Source organism: Sus scrofa, chromosome 18 (assembly GCF_000003025.6).
Source record: "Sus scrofa isolate TJ Tabasco breed Duroc chromosome 18, Sscrofa11.1, whole genome shotgun sequence".
NCBI lineage: Eukaryota > Metazoa > Chordata > Mammalia > Artiodactyla > Suidae > Sus > Sus scrofa.
The window spans coordinates 4568036-4585435 of record NC_010460.4 but is presented as its reverse complement, the minus strand read 5'-3'; the positions used below and the strand labels follow the sequence as shown (position 1 = coordinate 4585435).

Sequence of the window (17400 nt, the reverse complement as noted above, 5' to 3'; positions counted from 1 at the left end):
GAAGAGAACATAAGCAAAACATTCTTTGACATAATCCATAAAAATATTTCCTTAGATCAGTCTCCCAAAGCAATGGAAATAAAACCAAAAATAAACAAATGGGACCTTGGAGTTGCCGTCATGTGCAGTGGTTAACGAATCCGACCAGGAACCATGAGGTTGTGGGTTCGATTCCTGGTCTTGCTCAGTGGGTTAAGGATCTGATGTTGCTGTGAGCTGTGGTGTAGGTCGTAGATGAGGCTGGGATCTGGTGTTGCTGTGGCTCTGGCATAAGCCGGTGGCTACAGCTCCGATTAGATCCCTAGCCTGGGAACCTGCATATGCCGCGAAAGCAGAAATGGCAAAAAGACAAAGAAAAAAACAAAAACAAAAACAACCCCCCCCCACAAATGGGACCTAATCAAACTTACAAGCTTTTGTACAGCAAAGGAAACTGTAAACAACACGAAAAGACAACCTACAGGACGGGAGAAAATATTTGCCAACCAGGCAACCGGCAAGGGTTTAATCTCCAAACTATGGAAACTTCTTATTTTAATTTAGTCTTTTACAGGTTTCTGATGATGGAAGGTAAGTTGAATGAACAGGTCACGGGGAGCAAAGACTGAACACTCAACTCCTCTTGCCTTCAAGCTCTTGTTTGCCCTTGAACGTGATGGCACGTTGGAGGCCCACGTGAGCGGCTCTGCACCGTGGCTGGACGGTGGCTGTTATGTGACTGCTCTTTTGGTCCTCAGGGCCTTGGAGAATATGCTGTTTCTCAGAAGGGGTGTGAAAGGCGTTCCAGTGAGTTTGGGGTGGGGCTTCTCTGAGGGGAGGAGGTATATTCTGAGGCCAGGGTTTCTTTTTTGAGGACGTAAGTGGCAGGCAGTTCCTCAGGACCTCAGGGCCGCTGCTCCCTGTGTCTGAAGGTGTTCTGCCTTCTCGGTTGGCCTGAGAAACCCACAGCACCCCGTACAAGCTTCTAAAATGCAGCTAGCTTTTAGGGAACTCCACTTTCAAACCTACACCAAGTGTTCGGCAGAGAAAACCCCCAGTCTTTGCTGTACATACAGAAGGCAAGGCAGTCCGGCAGCCATGCATCTCAACCTGCGAGGAATGAAACCTAGTTTTTAGTGGGGGGTCCTTTTCTTCCCTCTTTAGGGATCGTTTAAGAAAGAGCCCTGTAGTCACCCCTGAGATGCTTTTCCACTGGGCTTCTCAAATGTTGGTGGACGCACGAACGCCCTGGGAACCGTGTTAAATGCAGGCTGTGACCTAGTGGGTCTGGGGGCGACCTGGGATTCTGCATTTCCGTCAAGCTCCTGGGTGACGCCAGTGCTGTGGTCTTGGGACCACTCATTCATCAGTAAGGCTCTAAAGTGCTGCTCTTGTCCATGTGTCTCCTAAACTTCCAGGATTTGCCAGCCTGCGACTAGCAAGGCAGCTACTGTAGTACCATTAATTCCCAAATAGAAATCTATTCATTAATAGGTTAATTCCCCTGAGGCTTGTGTCCAGACCTTTATCTCCGTATCCCTTCTGTTTGGGGTTAAATCGTGAGCCAACCTTAAGGATATGTTTGATATTAATGCCCAGTATCCCCAAATAGGGTCTTTGCTGCTGTCATCAAGTTAAGATGAGGTCACTAGGGCGGGCTCTAATCTGCAGGGACTGATGTCCTAATGAAATGGGCAAATTTGGGCAAAGAGACAGCACAGTGGGAAGATGATGCGAGGAGAGACTGGGAGAAACGCCCCGGGACCATGAAGGCAGACGGGGCGATGTTCTGGGTGCCCCTGCGTGAAACGCCTCCCGCAGCAAAACTGTGAGTCACACGCTCCGCTGGGCCCCTCTTTTCCTGGGTCCGTGGGGCGTAACTCCCTGGCTGTCACCCTCAGTAGTGGCTCTACTAGCTTGGGGCTGGGAGGGGAAGGGCTGAGAGTCTGACTCTGGCTTTGGGGGGCCTTTTAGGGGGGCAGCTTGCTTCTTCCCGGCATCTCACAGTCACTTTTTTTCTCTGCCCCCCCTCTTTCCTTGGGTGGTCATTCCCCTCACCCCCTCCAGCTTCACAAAACCCCTCCCAGCTCCTTCCTTGCTTCTTAAAATATTGTGCAGAGTCATTCATTTACTCAAAAAGTATTGATGGATCACTTGCTACATTTCAGGCCCAGCTTTAGGCATATTGCAATTAAACAGGACACGGGGAGGTCTCTGACCCCACTCATCAGAAGTATCCAAGCCCAGGAGTTCCCGCTGTGCTGCGTCTCTGCAGTGCCAGGATGCAGGTTTGATCCCCAGCCCGGCACAGTGGGTTAAAGAGTCTGGTGTTGCTGCAGCTGCAGCTTTGATCACAACTGTGGCTCAGATCTGCTCCCTGGCCCGGGAACTCCATAGGCCCCAGGGCAGCCAAAAAAAAAAAAAAAAAGAAAGAAAGAAATCTCCAAGCCCAGACCCCTGTTGACAAGGTTTGGGGTCCTCAGCTGAGTAAGTTATTCTGTGATGGTTGGACTTTGAGATGCAGACGCTGGTCCAGGGCTGTGCTCTGGGCGTGAGGTGGGTCATTGACTTGAGTCAGATGTGGGCCATTCAGTGTGTTCACACCCGCCTTCCAGGGCCTGTGGCCTTGAGCTTGTCCAGCGCACGTGCACGAGCGCGCACACACACACACACAAATAAGTTTTAGATACTTTTGTTTCTTGCTTATAAAAATACTTAAATCTGTTCATCTTTTTATTTGTATACGTTCCTCAAAATACTCAATGAGGAATCCCATCAAGTGTTTGATTAAATTTAATGTTTCTTTATTGATATTAAAATTCATTTCCAGGAGTTCCCGTGATGGCTCAGTGGTTAATGAACCTGACTAGTATTCATGAGGACGTGGGTTCGATCCCTGGCCTCACTCAGTGGGTTAAGGGTCCCGTGTTGCTCTGAGCTGTGGTGTAGCAGATGTGGCTTGGATCCTGCATTGCTGTGGCTGTGGTGTAGGCCGGCAGCTGCAGCTCTGATTCGACCCCTAGCCTGGGAACCTCCATATGCCAGAGATGTGGCCCTAAAAAGACAAAAGACAGAAAAAAATTCATTTCCAGGACTGATGTTAATATTCATCACATCAGACATAGCGACCAAAACCCCAGTCTGGAGTGCAAAGTGTATTAATTGTTTTAGGGTACTCACAGTTTTTCTTCTTCTCCGAAATCTTAACAGGAGGAGTTCCCTGGTGGCCTAATGGTTAAAGATCTGACATTGTCATTGCTGGGGCATGGGTTTGTGCCCCAACCCCAGAACTTCTGCATGTTGCAGGCCAGCTAAAAAAAAATCTTGAAAAGAAGTACGTTTTCGTTCTTTCTTTTCTTCTCTTTATGGCCGCACCTGTGGCATATGGAATTTCTCTGGCCAGGGGTCAAATCGGAGCTGCAGCTGAGGCCTAGGCCACCGTCATGGCAAGACCAGAGCCGAGCCACATCTGCAACCTATGCTGCAGCTTGTGGCCACGTTGGATCCTTAAGCCACTAAGCGAGGCCAGGGATCGAACCTGCCTCCTTACAGAGACAACAGTCAGGTCCCTAACTCACTGAGCCACAATAGGAACTCCTACATTTTCTATATTCAAGACTTTTCTCTTTCTGTTTCACTGAATGATGACGGGCGATTTTAGTTCCTAGTGTCTGCCCCAGGAACCAGGCCTGGAGATCGTAAAAGTACCAGCTTCTGGAGTTCCCACGGTGGCTCAGCAGTAACAACCTGACTAGTAGCCACGAAGACTCGGGTTGGATCCCTGGCCTCGTTTAGTGGGTTAAGGATCTGGCGTTGCTGTGAGCAGTGGTGTAGGTCGCAGGTGTGGCTTGGATCCAAAGTTGCTGTGACTGCGGTGTAGGCTGGCAGCTGTAGCTCCAATCACACCCCTATCTTGGGAACTTCCATATGCTGCAGGTGCAGCCCTAAAAAAAAAAAGTACGACCTTCTCCTTCCCCTGACACTCCGCATCTCTCTTTCCCCCCCACACAGCCGAGGTAGAGAGGAAGGTGCTGTTTTACAAGGATTTGAGATGTGGAGCAGGAAGGGGGGCTTGGGAGGAGGTGATGGGGTTGGACGGGGCAGAAGGGGCGATCCTGGTGTAGAGTAGCTGAGTAGCCCTGGAGATGCACTTAGCTGTGAGGTGTGGTTGCTAATATTCCATCCAGCCGGGGAGTAAATGCCTCATCTTTGAAAGGGAAGCAGATCAGCGTGGCAGAACCTCCACGACAGGGAGAGCCAGGGCAACCCCACCGAGCACAAGGACGTCCTGAACTTGATGGGACCAGGGGCTTGTGTCAATGCAATGCTTCCTTCACGGAGGGTCTGAAAGTAGGTTAGCCGAACTAAATAGCGTGCTTAGGGATGTGGTTGACGTAGCCTGCCACAGACGCCTTATCTCCTCGTGAACTGGAGGAATTTGCAAACCGGCACGGTCAGCAGGCCACTTTGAGTAGCACTGCCGTGGCCCAGCTCTGCTCCCATCCACCGGGTCATTTCCCATCAGCTCTCTGTGCAGTTAAACTTCCACTGATGTCCAGCGTCTGGGAGCATAAGCTTTGCCCCCACCCTGCTCTCCTAACACACTTTTTCTTTTTCTTCTTTGTCCCCCCAGGGTGGGGAGGTTGATTCATCTTAGTAGATCTTGACAGGTTGCACCTGACTATGTGTATTTCGTCTTCCCAGATGTCCAATCTGTGTCAGCTGAGAAACATCTGAAGTGCTGACAAGGCTCTTACGAACATCACAGCTATCACTTCAGAGTCGGGAGGATTAATTCTTCTTAATTATGTGTGTGCCGCGCCATCCTTCATATTTATTGATGCTGTCTGGTCAGTCTGGGAGATTTATAGGCATGTAAAGCCATCCTCCATAGAAGAAACCACAAACAACCTGGCTACCTTTGCTGTCTTTTTGCACCAGACAAACATTATGCAATTATTACAGAAACTCCTTAATAAATAGGCACTGGCTTCTCTACCTTTCCTCTTGGGGGCCCTGGAAGGGGAGTTTGGGAATTTAGGATTTTCTTTTCTGCAATTCTTATTTCTTTTCTCCTGTGGCGGAGATAAAAACCCACTCTCTCCTGTTAAAGCGTTTCACTTCTGGTTCCGGGAATATTCTTGAGAATCATATCCGAGGTCACTAGGTAGAACTGAACTTTTTTTTTTAATATAGAGGGCCACAGGTTTTCAGATCCTCAAATGTGACATGGCCGACTTTCAGACAATCGGAAGGAAACAGACTGTAGGATAACAGCCTCACGGAGATTGGAACTGAAATGAACATCAGCCAGTCCAGCGTTTCTTCCTCCTGGCTGCCTGTCACCATCCTTCAACACCAAGGGATTCGGAGTCAGGAGTGATGCCCTAGCATCTGTAGTCTTTAAAGCCTGATGGAGGGGTCTTGGGTGCATCTGGGTTTAAAGACATGGATGAGAGCCTCTCTCCCTCTAGGGAGGAGAGGGGCTCTGGGTATATGTGCCGTGATGTATGAGTCCAAGCTTTTATCAGTGGGGAAGCCCGGGCCTTGGAAAAGGACCATGCAGCCGAGGTGCTGGGGTTCGTCCGGTCCAAACATTCTCGCAGTAAGCACTTGCGCGGAAACGCTGTGCTAAGCTCTTAATGTGTTATCTTCCAAAAGATCACTGTAATTTATGTCATTCTATGCAGTGGGAGTCCTTGTCATGATTTTGTAGATGGGAAAACTGAGAATCAGAAAGTTTTGGTAACTTGGAGTTCCCGCCACGGCTCAGTGGTTAACGAACCTGACTAGTATCCATGAGGATGTGGGTTTGATCCCTGGCCTCACTCAGTGGTGTTGCCGTGAGTTGTGGTGTAGGTCGCAGATGTGGCTCAGATTCCGAGTTGCTGTGGCTGTGGTATAGGCTGGCAGCTGCATTTCCAATTCTACCCCTAGCCTGGGAACTTCCATATGCCGTGGGTGCAGCCCTCAAAAGACAAAAAAAAAAGAAAGAAAGTTTTGGTAACTTGACCAAGATGACGTAAATCATCTTAAGCAGGAGTCAGGGTTTGAACCCAAGCCTCCTGTTTGAAGATTCTTGTTCTTACCTTCCTGCTGGGGGGAAAAGACCAGTTAGGGGGCTTGCGGTGGTGGCAGCAGGACCCCGGGGCTTTTCCTTGGAGGGCGGATCATGTAAGGTCTGCGTGTGAGCAGGCACACACACTGAAGCAGGGTGGTTTGGGAAGTACAGTCTGATTATCGTTGCGGAAGAAAAGAAACCAGATAATGGAACGGGAAGAAAAAGAAGGGCTAGAGAAAAACAAGTGGGGGACTGTGATGAAGGGTGCGGGGTCACAGGGAGATGATGACCAAGAAGAGATGGATGGGGGTCCTGGACCCACAAGGTCCAAGCAGTTTCCTGGTCCTGTAGAGTCTCAGCGAGGGTGGGGGTCGGGAGGGATGGGGGGAGGACAGCACACCCCATGCAGGGCCACCTGGGGTCGGGGAGGGGCAGGTGCAACCTGGGAACAGAGTGGACACACAGGGGCTGCGGGAGGCAGGCTTTATAGTGACAAGAGGGTGGGGTTCCCCCCAGTTCCCATGAAGCCATGAGGTTAGCTTGTCTAAATCATTCCCCAGGCAGGTGGGGAACCAAAACCCCCTCCTCAAAGGTCAAGCAGCCACCCAGTCACTGTTTGGCCACAGGACCTTCTCTGCGGGAGCTGAGTGGGTGGGGGGCTTCCAGTGAGGCCACTGGAGGCTGCCCACTTTCACCAGGGGTCATGTCAGCACATCCCACTGCCCCTGCACTGCAGGCCTCAGCCCCAGCTGGTCCTTCTTCGGAGGGTTGTGCTGATGACAAAGCTGGGGTCACTGATGTGAAACCAGAAAGCACACCATCAATGGAGAAGGTGTTGAGGAGGGAGCTGGAAGCTGGCTAGTTGCTCATTTGCTTTCCTCCCAGAGCTGCGTGGAGTTCTTCAAGTCTGACATTTTAATTCTGCTTTACAACCAGGCATTAATTTTTCCAAGTCTACCCGGTGTGGGCGAGATTGCTCAGGCCCACTCACTCCTGGCTCATCTGTGGGTCAGCTCGTCCTTGGCTAAGTCGGCGCAAGACCGAGGCCATGATGGTATGGAAGGATTCCATGCTTAGATTTATTTTTTTCTTGAAAAAAAATCCTACCTGAAGAACTGGCGGGAGAAGTCACATTAGTACCAGAGGTAAAATATAAGGACTAAATACAATTTCAAATTTTCACAAAAATATCATTTATATGTTCAGTCGTCATGAATCTTTCCCTTATTGGAGTATTCTTTTGGCGTGACCACGGGATGTGGGAGTCCCTGGGCCAGGGATTGAACCACGCCACAGCCGTGACCTGAGCCACAGCCATTACAATGCCAAGTCTTTAATCTCCAGGCCACCAGGGAACTCCTAAACACTGTAAAATGAAACCTTAAGTGTAACTCTACTCCCCAAACATGACGGCCCTTGCGATCCTCCAGAGGGTGGCAGCTGCTGACACATTGTGTGGCCGCGGGGCTGGGCGTGATGGGGGCATGTGCGCAGGTGTGGAGCACAGAGAAATCGAAATGTAAGCGTTGGTGAAGCATTTTATTCCGGCTGAAGGGGAAGTGATTCAGAGCCTTGCGTGGAATCTGCAGTCACGATTTATAAAGGGAGATTAAAAAAGCAAGAAGCAGTGAAGCCAGGGTTTATGGATTCGTAGATGAGGGGATAAACTGGAATATAAAATGAGAAACATTGCAGTCCAAAGTCACAGGCCTGGATTGGAGTCTTGACTCCATCAATAACTCGCTGGTCAGATATTTACCCTCTTCCAGCCCCAGTGTCCTTATTTAAAAAATGGGTGCATCCCCCCCGTCTGCCCTGTAACCTCCCTGGACTGGGATCAAAGGATGAACGATAAGAAAGAAATACTGTTTCAGAGACTGTACACCAGCTTTTATTTTTTATTGTATCATTTGCAATAGCAGCTGCGGCGGTTTGGGGGGTCTATTCGCGTGGGAGTCGGGGGGCCGGAGGCGTGATGATTTCGTCTCCACCTAAAGACCTCAGCATCCCCACATCAGGTGTTTCCTAAGGAGGTTCACTTGGTGGAGGAGGCGAGCGGAGAACGGTCAACACAGCGGTGAGCAGGTGTCCCTGGGCACTCACCTGATTGGGGGGCGGGGGCGGGCAGCCCTATCACGTGTCCCCGGGGCCACGTGATACGTCGGGGGCGGAGACACTGCACGCGCTGGAGGCCATGTTCCAGCAGGGAAGCTGCCCTCTGGTCTCCCCTCCGAGGGGACCCCGCTAGTACCGCACGTCGGGAAGGCCAAGGCCATCCCGGGGCCCACAGGCTGGCCTCAGAGGCGGCGGTCGCGGGAGGAACCTGAGAAAACCAGCTGTCCCAGCCCCTCCTGCCCAGCGGGGGCTCCCCGTCCCGCTGACGGCTGATGGCGGAGCGTCCTGCGTGGCGCCCCACGGGTGCCCCGGCCGCTGGGGCTCCGGGACTCAGGGCTAAGGAGGAGGGCCGCTGCAGGAGCCGCTGCAGGAGCCGCTGCAAGGGCCCGAAGCCCGCACTCCGAGGCTTACACACTGGTAAACGCTACTTAGCGGCCGCGTGGAGGGCTGTCCGCAAGGTGTTTGTTCCTGCCCCCAGTTCACCGAGCTGCCAACTGGCCTGCAGGCTGGAAGGTAAGTGGGTGGCATGGGCTCCTGCTGGAAGAGAGTCCCCGGGGGTCTGGATCCCAGCTAGGAGCAGGGGGAGCAGCAAGGCACTGCAGCCCTGACTCCCCATCTGACCTGGCCTTGACCTTGAGGCACTACCCAGAGGCAAAGCGCTGGGAGGAGTGGACTCTGGGTTTTCCCTTCTGGAAACCACAGGGCACATCAGCACAGCAGGGAGCCACGGATCAGAAGCTCAGGCCCAGGGGTGCCGTCCCCCCAACCCACCCCAATTGTGATCTGAAAGTCCACACCGGAGTTCCTGCTGTGGCCCAGCAGGTTAAGGATCCAGCGCTGTCTCTGTAGCCACTGGGATTGATGCTGAGGCACAGGTTCGATCCCCACTCTGGCGCAGTGGGCTAAGGATCTGGTGTTACTGCAGCTGTGGTGTAGCTTGCAGCTCTCGCTTGGATTTGATCTCTGGCCTGGGAACTTCCATATGCCACAGGTGCGGCCATAAAAAAGAAAAAAAGAAAAAAGAAAGGGCTGACATTTTCAGGTTTGCTACCTTTCTGATAGGACTTCCTGGATGGCATGAACTTACCCACTTAACCCATTTGGGTTTCCAAAAACTTAGGGCGTTGCTGGGGAGAGATGATGCTCGTTTGGCTGCAGTACGAAAGGTGAGCAGGAAGCCACAGGAACTGGCCATAAAGTCAGGTCTCCTGGGACCGTCAAGGCACACACTCCTTATGATCACACATGCTGAGAAAATGACGGGAGAAAAGGGAAGTGCTTTCTGAATGAGTCCACTGACCAGGTGAACCCAAGATGGGGGTTTGAGTCGAGAATGACTGCCATGTCGGTGTGAGGGACTGGATCATGCGCCCCCAAGCTCCCACGTGGGCATCCTAACCCCACACCTCAGACAGGGACCTTATTTGGAAGTAGTGTTGCTGCAGGTGTAGTTTGTTGCAATCACATTGAAGTAAGGCTTATCCTTAATATGGCTGGCGTCCTTGTGAACCGGGGGTTTGGACACAGACACCCACAGACAGGGAGGCCTCCTTACAAAGATGAATCCAGAGACGGGTGATGCTTGTACAGGCGAGGAGTGCCCAGGATGGACAGGAAACCCCCAGAAGCTAGGAGAGACAGTCCCTCCCACTCCCTACAGCCCTTGGAAGGGATCAGCCCTGCTGGATCTTAAACTTCCGGTCCTGAGAATTGTGAAAGCCAACTTCTGTTGCTTAAACCACGCAGTTTGTGGTACTTTGTCAAGGCAGCCCTGGAAACCTAGCACGGCTGGGACGCTGGTTTACATCTGTCCCCTGGCTTTGAGAACGGGTTGGGGAGTCAAACTGAGGTCTTGGTTTTACTAAGTGGTCCATATGGTGCAGAGAAATGAATCAGGAATTCAGGGCTGGAAGATCTGGGTTCACTTGGTCAAACAGTCCCTCAGATATTTTCAAATTGGCACACAGTGGCGCTTAATAAATGAGACAGCTATGTGAGATTAGAGGAGGATGTGGGAAACAAAAAAGCATGCTATGACGATGCCAGATGGGAAATGCGATTCATGCATTCATTTACACGAATGCTTGTGCACTGCTCAGATGTGGGGCACTGTTCTAGGCGGAGTGAACACAGCGGCGTCAAAAGACAGATCTGCCTTCGTGGGGTAGACAGTACACAACAAAGTAGACGCTCTGGTTTTCCGTTAGTGGTCAGTGTTAGGGAGAAAAACCAACTCAGGAAAGGGAATAGGGGGTGTGGTGCTGATGGGAGGGTTCACATTCCCGGAGGGTTGTCAGGAGAAGAGAGTGCTAGGGTGCTGGCCTGTCTTTAAGTGGGGGTGGAGCCGAGGACTTTTCTCCAGACAGTGAATGGGACATGTGACCCTGCCCAAGTCAGCTGGGGCCCTTCACTGATACCACGTGGCCTCATTGCCTTCATCCTTACCTGCCCACCTCCCTCACCCCACCCCTCCACCTCCCTCACCCCACCCCTGCCACCTCCCTCACACGCCCCGCCCCTCCCTCACACGCCCCACCCCTCCCTCACACGCCCCGCCCCTCCCTCACACGCCCCGCCCCTCCCTCACACGCCCCGCCCTCCTCCCTCCCACCGCCCTCCCACCTCCTTACATGCCCCGCCTACCTTACGGGTTCTTCCTTCCTCACCTGCCTCACTCGGGACACAGGACACCCAATGACCTGAGGGGTGAGAGTGTGTATTTGAATGTCAGTTACCACTAGAGCTCGACTTTGACATCTGATGAGAATAAATGAAAATGTTGAAAGCCAACGACATGGCCCTGCGGCTGTTCTGAATATTTGAGTGTAGGTGAAAGATAGGGCCCGAGAGAGTTCAGTGAGGAGACTCATCATGAAACGTCTGCTTGAAGGAGGCTCGCAGGCCCAGGAGCAGGACTGGCCGTCGGAATGTGACTCTGAGAGGAAGGCGAGAGGGGTCAAAGCAGGGAGCGTGTACCCGGAGCCTCTCTTTCCCAGAGAACCCGCGCCGCTGGAGTCTGGAGTCTAGGGAGACCCTGTAGACACCAGCAGGGCAGTTTAGCTTCGCCCTCCCTTCGTCCTCATGCTAAGCCTGGGGGGTGCCTGGGGGTGACAGTTCGATGCACGGCGGGTAAGGGTGGGGGTGTGCATAGCGGAACGTGTAATGGCCACAGAGACGCTGGGAGGAAGCTATTCGTCTCTGAGCCCGGGATTTTTCATCTGTGAAATGAATTTCCGTGCCTTGCTCAGGGTGGCAGCTCTCCTAAGTGGCAGGCAGGCCTGTCCAGCTCATTCCACTATAGTCAAGGGCTTGCATTCCAGAAGTTGAATGTGAGCTGGGGCAGAGCCCTCAGCAATGAAACAAGTCTGTTGAAGGTGGATTTTTAGTTTCTGTGTCTGGTGTCATTGCCTGCTGACTGGGGAACCCCACAGGGCCCATGGCTGCGACTTACACGGTTCGTGGAATGTGGTCTGTACAACAGCACAGAGGAGAGGGGCTGAAGGGACAGGACTGGGGAGCCGGGCATTGGGGGCCGGGTAGGTTTGGATGAGAAGCTGGAGGGGCAGGCCGTGGGTGTGGGGAGGCGTGAGTTTGTATGCAGGATGTGCACAGAGCTGTTTTTCTGGTCCCAAGACTGTTCTCCAGTGGATAATTCAGGTCGAAGTGGCAGCAGCGGGGTGTGTGTGTGTGTGTGTGTGTTCACTTGGATGGGATGTCCCAGGAAGGCACGCACACCCCGTGGGCCAGTCCCCACCATTCCCTTTGTGGAACACCTGCCCGTTCAGTCATTTGTTGCCTTCTCCGCTAGGCTTTCCTTTGATTCAGGACCTGGTCTGTTTATAGCGCTTTGGACAATATCCTTCTGCAATAATGTTTTCTTTTTTTAAATTGAAGTATAGCTGATTTATAGTGTTTCAGGTGTACAACAAAGTAATGCAGTTACACACATGCACACATACATATTCTTTTCCAGATTCTTTTCCATGATAGGGTATTACAGAATATTGAGTATTCTGGGCTATACAGCAGGTCCTTCTTGTTTATCTATTTTGTATATAGTGGGGGGTATCTATTAATCCTCAACTCCTAATTTATCCCTTTCTCTTTTCCCCTTTGGTAACCATAAGTTTGTTTACTATATCTGTGTGTCTGTTTTTTTAGATTCCACATATAAGTGATATCATATGATATTTGCCTTTTTCTGTCTGATTTACTTCACTTAGTATGATAATCTCTAGGTCCATCCATGATGCTGCAGATGGCATTATTTCATTCTTTTTTAGGGCTGAGTAATATTCCGCTGTGTATATATACCACATCTTCTTAATCCACTCGTCTGTGGATGGACACTTAGGTTGCTTCCATGTCCTGGCTACTGTAAATAGTACTGCAGTGAACACTGGGGTGCATGTATCTTTTCAAATTAAACGCAATAATGTTATTTTTGCCTCAGCACCTGGATTGGTATTGCTGGCTGGTCCTTGGCAAAGATTTTCTCTTTTTCATTCCTAAAAGGATCTCAGTTTTTACTCAAGTGTTTTGATCCCTTCATTTCATAGTCCAAGTGGTGGAGGGAGGGGACACCGGGGCTGGCCTGATGATTCTCTCCTCCTCTTCACCCCATGATTGGCTAAGGAAGGGCCGTGATGTGATTCTGGCTAGTGGGACCTGCAGAAGGATTTTCTAGAGCCTTCTGGAGAAGGCACTTCCTCACTCATCCAGGAAAACTACCGAGGTCTCTTGACAGGCATCCCAAGGAAGCGTTTAGCGGTGGGTCCTGCTGACTCACAGACGAAGGAAGCAGCATCTTCCTTGCAAACAGGCGAGAGAAAAGAACCTGTGTTTCCAGCACAGCACTGAGCTGCCATGCATCGGTTGTAAGATCTGCCCTGCCAGCAGACCTGATTTGGAGAGTGAAGTAATTTCCTTCCTGTTCATTCAGACGAGCTCAGTTTTGTCCCTTGTGCAGCCAAAAGTATCCTAACGTTCATCACCCTGGTCATAGATCAGGAATTTTTTGTGCTCCATGCCTCAAATACTCCCGGACGTTTCTCCTCTGTGCCACGTGTGAGGTAGGAAAAAAGCCATCACAAAGTTGTCTGTTTTCCTCTAAGAAGCTGACATAGAACTGGACGTCACACAAACCATCAGCCAAAAACCCAAGATCACTCCAAGTGCTAGAAGTCCTCTCTGAGAACAACAGGAAAAGAAAATTTAAAACCCTCAAGTTTGGAAAAAAAGGGAAAACAATTGTATTTCCACCATGTTACTAGAAATCTTGTAAATACTAGTTTAAAATCTTAACAGCTCAGATGTTTACAATTCCACCAGTAATTTCTGAAGCAAAGTAACACCTCTAAATCAAAACTAGGTTTAGGGAGTTCCCTGGTGGCCTAGGGGTTAAAGATCCAGTGTTGTCACTGCTGTGGCTCGGGTTGCTGCCGTGGTGTCTGTTCAGTCCCAGGCCCAGAAACTTCTGCCTGCCAGGGGTGTAGCCAAAAGGCAAACAAAAGACGGGGTTTATCTTTGTCAAGTAAGTGTACATGTGCGTGTGTGTCTGGGTAGATGGAAGGACAGAGAAAGAGACTTAGAAAATTAGTGCAAAATCAGGCTGTTTGTAAACTGTAAGAGGTTGGGAATGTCTAACGACTGAAAACTAGATCATTGCCTGTTGATTAAAAATAACCCCTTTGCCTTCCTCTAGGCTTCTCAATGGAATGAATATACTCATTTATAGCATAAAAAGTAGGCTGAAACCATTCAAAGCTGCACATGGTCACTCTTTCTCATCCAAAGACCTTCTCTGGCAGGTAATTCAGGTCAAGGTAGCAGCGGGAGTATGTCTTTGCGAAGAGAAATTAGGTTTTCTTGTTACCGCTCTCCCAAATGGGGCGATTGCATTGTATTTCGTTTTATCCATCCCAGAGTGCAGGAGTCGACAGCTGCGTTGGTGATCCTGAAAATGCCAACAAGCAGTTTTATGACTTAAAAAAAAAAAAAATGCTTCTGAAACAGCAGAGGAGGACGTTGGAGCACAGGTGCGCAAGTCTGCCCAGGACTCTTCTTGCAGTTTGTTGCTGATGCTGGTTCCCACTCGCCGTGCACCTGGGCAGAGGCAGTTGGTGGTTTCAGCCACAGAGTTCACCTGCCAGCGACAGAATCACGCCGATGGACGAGCCTCGGGCGAGACAGAAAAGAGAAAGGGCAGGAGCCTGTCCCACTCCCATGAAGCACAGTGTCTTAGGAAGCTCACAGAGCCTGTGGGGAGGCGGGGGAGCTCTCCTCCATCAGCTGAAGCCCCACGATGCCGACCCTGCAGCCAGTGGTCCACCAGGAAGGTGGAACCACACCTGAACCTCCGTGGGCGGCACCTGGGCCCCAGGAGCTGCTCTCTCCTCACTCACTCCTCCTCCAGACTTAGAGCCAACCCCAAACTGCAGAATTTTCCATGGAAATTGACCTTGGTCAAGAGCATATTGAAAAGGGGCAGGGCACGTAGTTTTCTTTCTTATTACACACAGTGTAAAGCACTGCAGCGGTCACATCTGGTAGTTTATTTCCACTTCCATGTCAGAAACCCTTGACATTTGGAACAACTGCTTCATCTTCGATCCCCCAAGTCTGTTTTAATCCCCGAATTCAATCACACGGAGAGCGCTTCCTGTGCCATGGAGCCTTTTATGTCAATCCCTGCTCATGTGTCCATGGCCCAGTGAATGAAATGAGAATGAGGCCTGTCACGCACCACATCGAGGATGTGGGTAGTCCACACCGAGGTATGGCTGAGGCCACCCCTCCCTCAGACACACAAATGGAGTTAACATGAAAACCAGAGGTGCTCCCAGACTCACGGGGCATCACTGCCCCCCAGATTCAGCTGAGAATGCGTGATTCGTGCCGTCTCTTCCTTGGAAGACAGAAATCTGTATTGAGCTTTTAATAGTAAACACGCAGTGCTTGGCTTCACAGTGTATGAACCTAAAACAAGGCATTTGAAGGAGAAAGGGAAGCGATGGCCTTAGGATCTGGGGATAATCCGATCTTAGAGGCGGAAGGAAATTTAAGACTGAGGCAGAGGACTTCCTCCAGGAAATGGGTTTCGTGTGGCATTCATTCCCTCAGAACCAAGGCACGTGGGCGCACCTTCAGATCCGTCCACGTGTTTTTATGATCAAGGGGAGAGTAGACCGACCTCATGTGAACCTCTAGTCATCACTTTGAATGTCCATCACCCACGACCCAACATCTTCTCCCCCTGCTCTTGCCTTGCCTGGGCTCTTCATGGTACTTGGCTTACAGTCCTAAATGCAGGCCATAGACACCATGGTGCAGAGGAGGCAGCAGTCTGCATGATTGAATACGGTGTTCGAGCAAACTCTAAACAGAGCTTGCCATTCTTTACTTGGCCGACATAGCCCTTGGGGAAATTATCCCAGTTGAATTAAGCATTTCCTTTTCTTGGATACAAGCATCACTAGAAGGAATTCAGCATTATGCTTCCCTTAGCAGTAATATGTACTTAAAATGAATATAAGTTTAATCCAGAGTCTTAAACTTGGAACCTTAAAATAAGACTTATAGACAGGATTGTTACTATTTTTTAATGCATATAATTGTTTTTTTTTGTCTTTTTTTAAGTTTTATTGAAGTATAGTTTTTTTTCATATAGTCAATGAATTTTATTACATTTATAATTGTACAGTGATCATCACAACTATATTTTATAGCATTTCCATCCCCAAACCTCAATGTATCCCCCCCCAACCTTTCTCATTTGGAAACCATAAGTTTTTTGAAGTCTGTGAGTCAGTGTCCTGCAAAGAAGTTTATTGTGTCCTTTTTTTTAGATTCCACATGTAAATGATAGCATTTCATGTTGGTGTCTCACCATCCGACTGACTGCACTTAGCATGATAATTTCTAGGTCCATCCATGTTGCCACAAAGGCCATTATTTCTTTCCTTTTCATGGCTGAGTAATATTCCATTGTGTATATGTACCACATCTTCTTTTTCCACTCCTCTGTTGATGGACATTTAGGTTGTTTCTATTGAAAATAGTGCTGCAGTGATCACTCGTGTACATGTGTCTTTTCGAGTCATGATTTTCTCTGGATAGATGCCCAGGAGTGGGATTGTTGGATCGAATGGTAGTTCTAGTTTTAGTTTTCTGAGGCATCTCCATACTGTTTTCCACAGTGGTTGCACCAATTTACATTCTCACCAACAGTGTACTAGGGTTCCTTTTTCTCCACTCCCTCTCCAGCACTTATTGTTTGGAGACTTTTGGATGCTGGCCATTCTGGCTGGTGTCAGGTGGTACTTCATCGTGGTTTTGATGTGCATTTCTCTACTAATGAGTGATGCTGAACATCTTTTCATGTGTGTTTTGGCCATCTGTATGTCTTCTTTGGAAAATTGTCTTTGGAAAATTTATTGAAGTTTAGTTAATTTACAAGGTTGTGATAATTTCTGCTGTATAACAAAGTGATTCAGTTATACATATACACACATCCATTCTCTTTCAGATTCTTTTCCCACATAGATTAGCACAGAATATTGGGTAGAGTTCTCTGTGCTATACAGCAGGTCCCCGTTGACCAGTCATTCCATATCCCTCAGTGTGCATATGCCCATCCAAAACCCCAGTCCATCCCTCCCCCATCCCCACCCCCCGCTCCCCGGGGGTAAACACAAGTTTTTCAAAGTCTGCTAGTCTGTTTCTTTCTCTCTTTCTCTCTGTCTCTTTTTTTTTAATTGTTACTGTTTTTAGATAGGTGGAATTTACAAAATTAGTTTGCATACCGTCATGCTACTATGTGTTAAGTGTGTTGATCAGCTAGTAACTGTGCGTTACTAGCTAGTAACGTAACTCAACTGAATCAAGCTGCTCCAGGAGAGTGCTGTGGATCCTGTTGGCAGCGACCCTAACAACCATGAGAGTCTCTGTTCTCCATGCTGCCTGCTTGGCCATCACTCACTAGATCCCTGGTGTTTGAGGTTTGCTAAGAAGAATCAAATGTATTGTGAAGACAGCAAAAATGAAGTCACTGAAATGGTGAAGTGTGGTGCAAACACCAGCGATAGTCTGATAACTGAATTGCATGATTTCTTTTTTTTTTTTTTTTTGTCTTTTTTGTTGTTGTTGTTGCTATTTCTTGGGCCGCTCCCGGCATATGGAGGTTCCCGGCCAGGGTCAAATCGGAGCTATAGCCACCGCCTACGCCAGAGCCACAGCAACGCGGG

At 49.7% G+C, this 17400-nt stretch overlaps 1 long non-coding RNA gene across 2 annotated transcripts in view; it reads left to right on the top strand.

Annotated features, from left to right (window-relative positions):
• Window positions 7070-17400, top strand: part of LOC102158878 — a 124304-nt gene continuing 113973 nt past the window's right edge. For both annotated transcript variants that reach the window (XR_002340467.1, XR_002340466.1), the window contains exon 1: window positions 7070-8668. This is a non-coding gene — a long non-coding RNA (uncharacterized LOC102158878). The remainder of the gene's footprint in view (window positions 8669-17400) is intronic.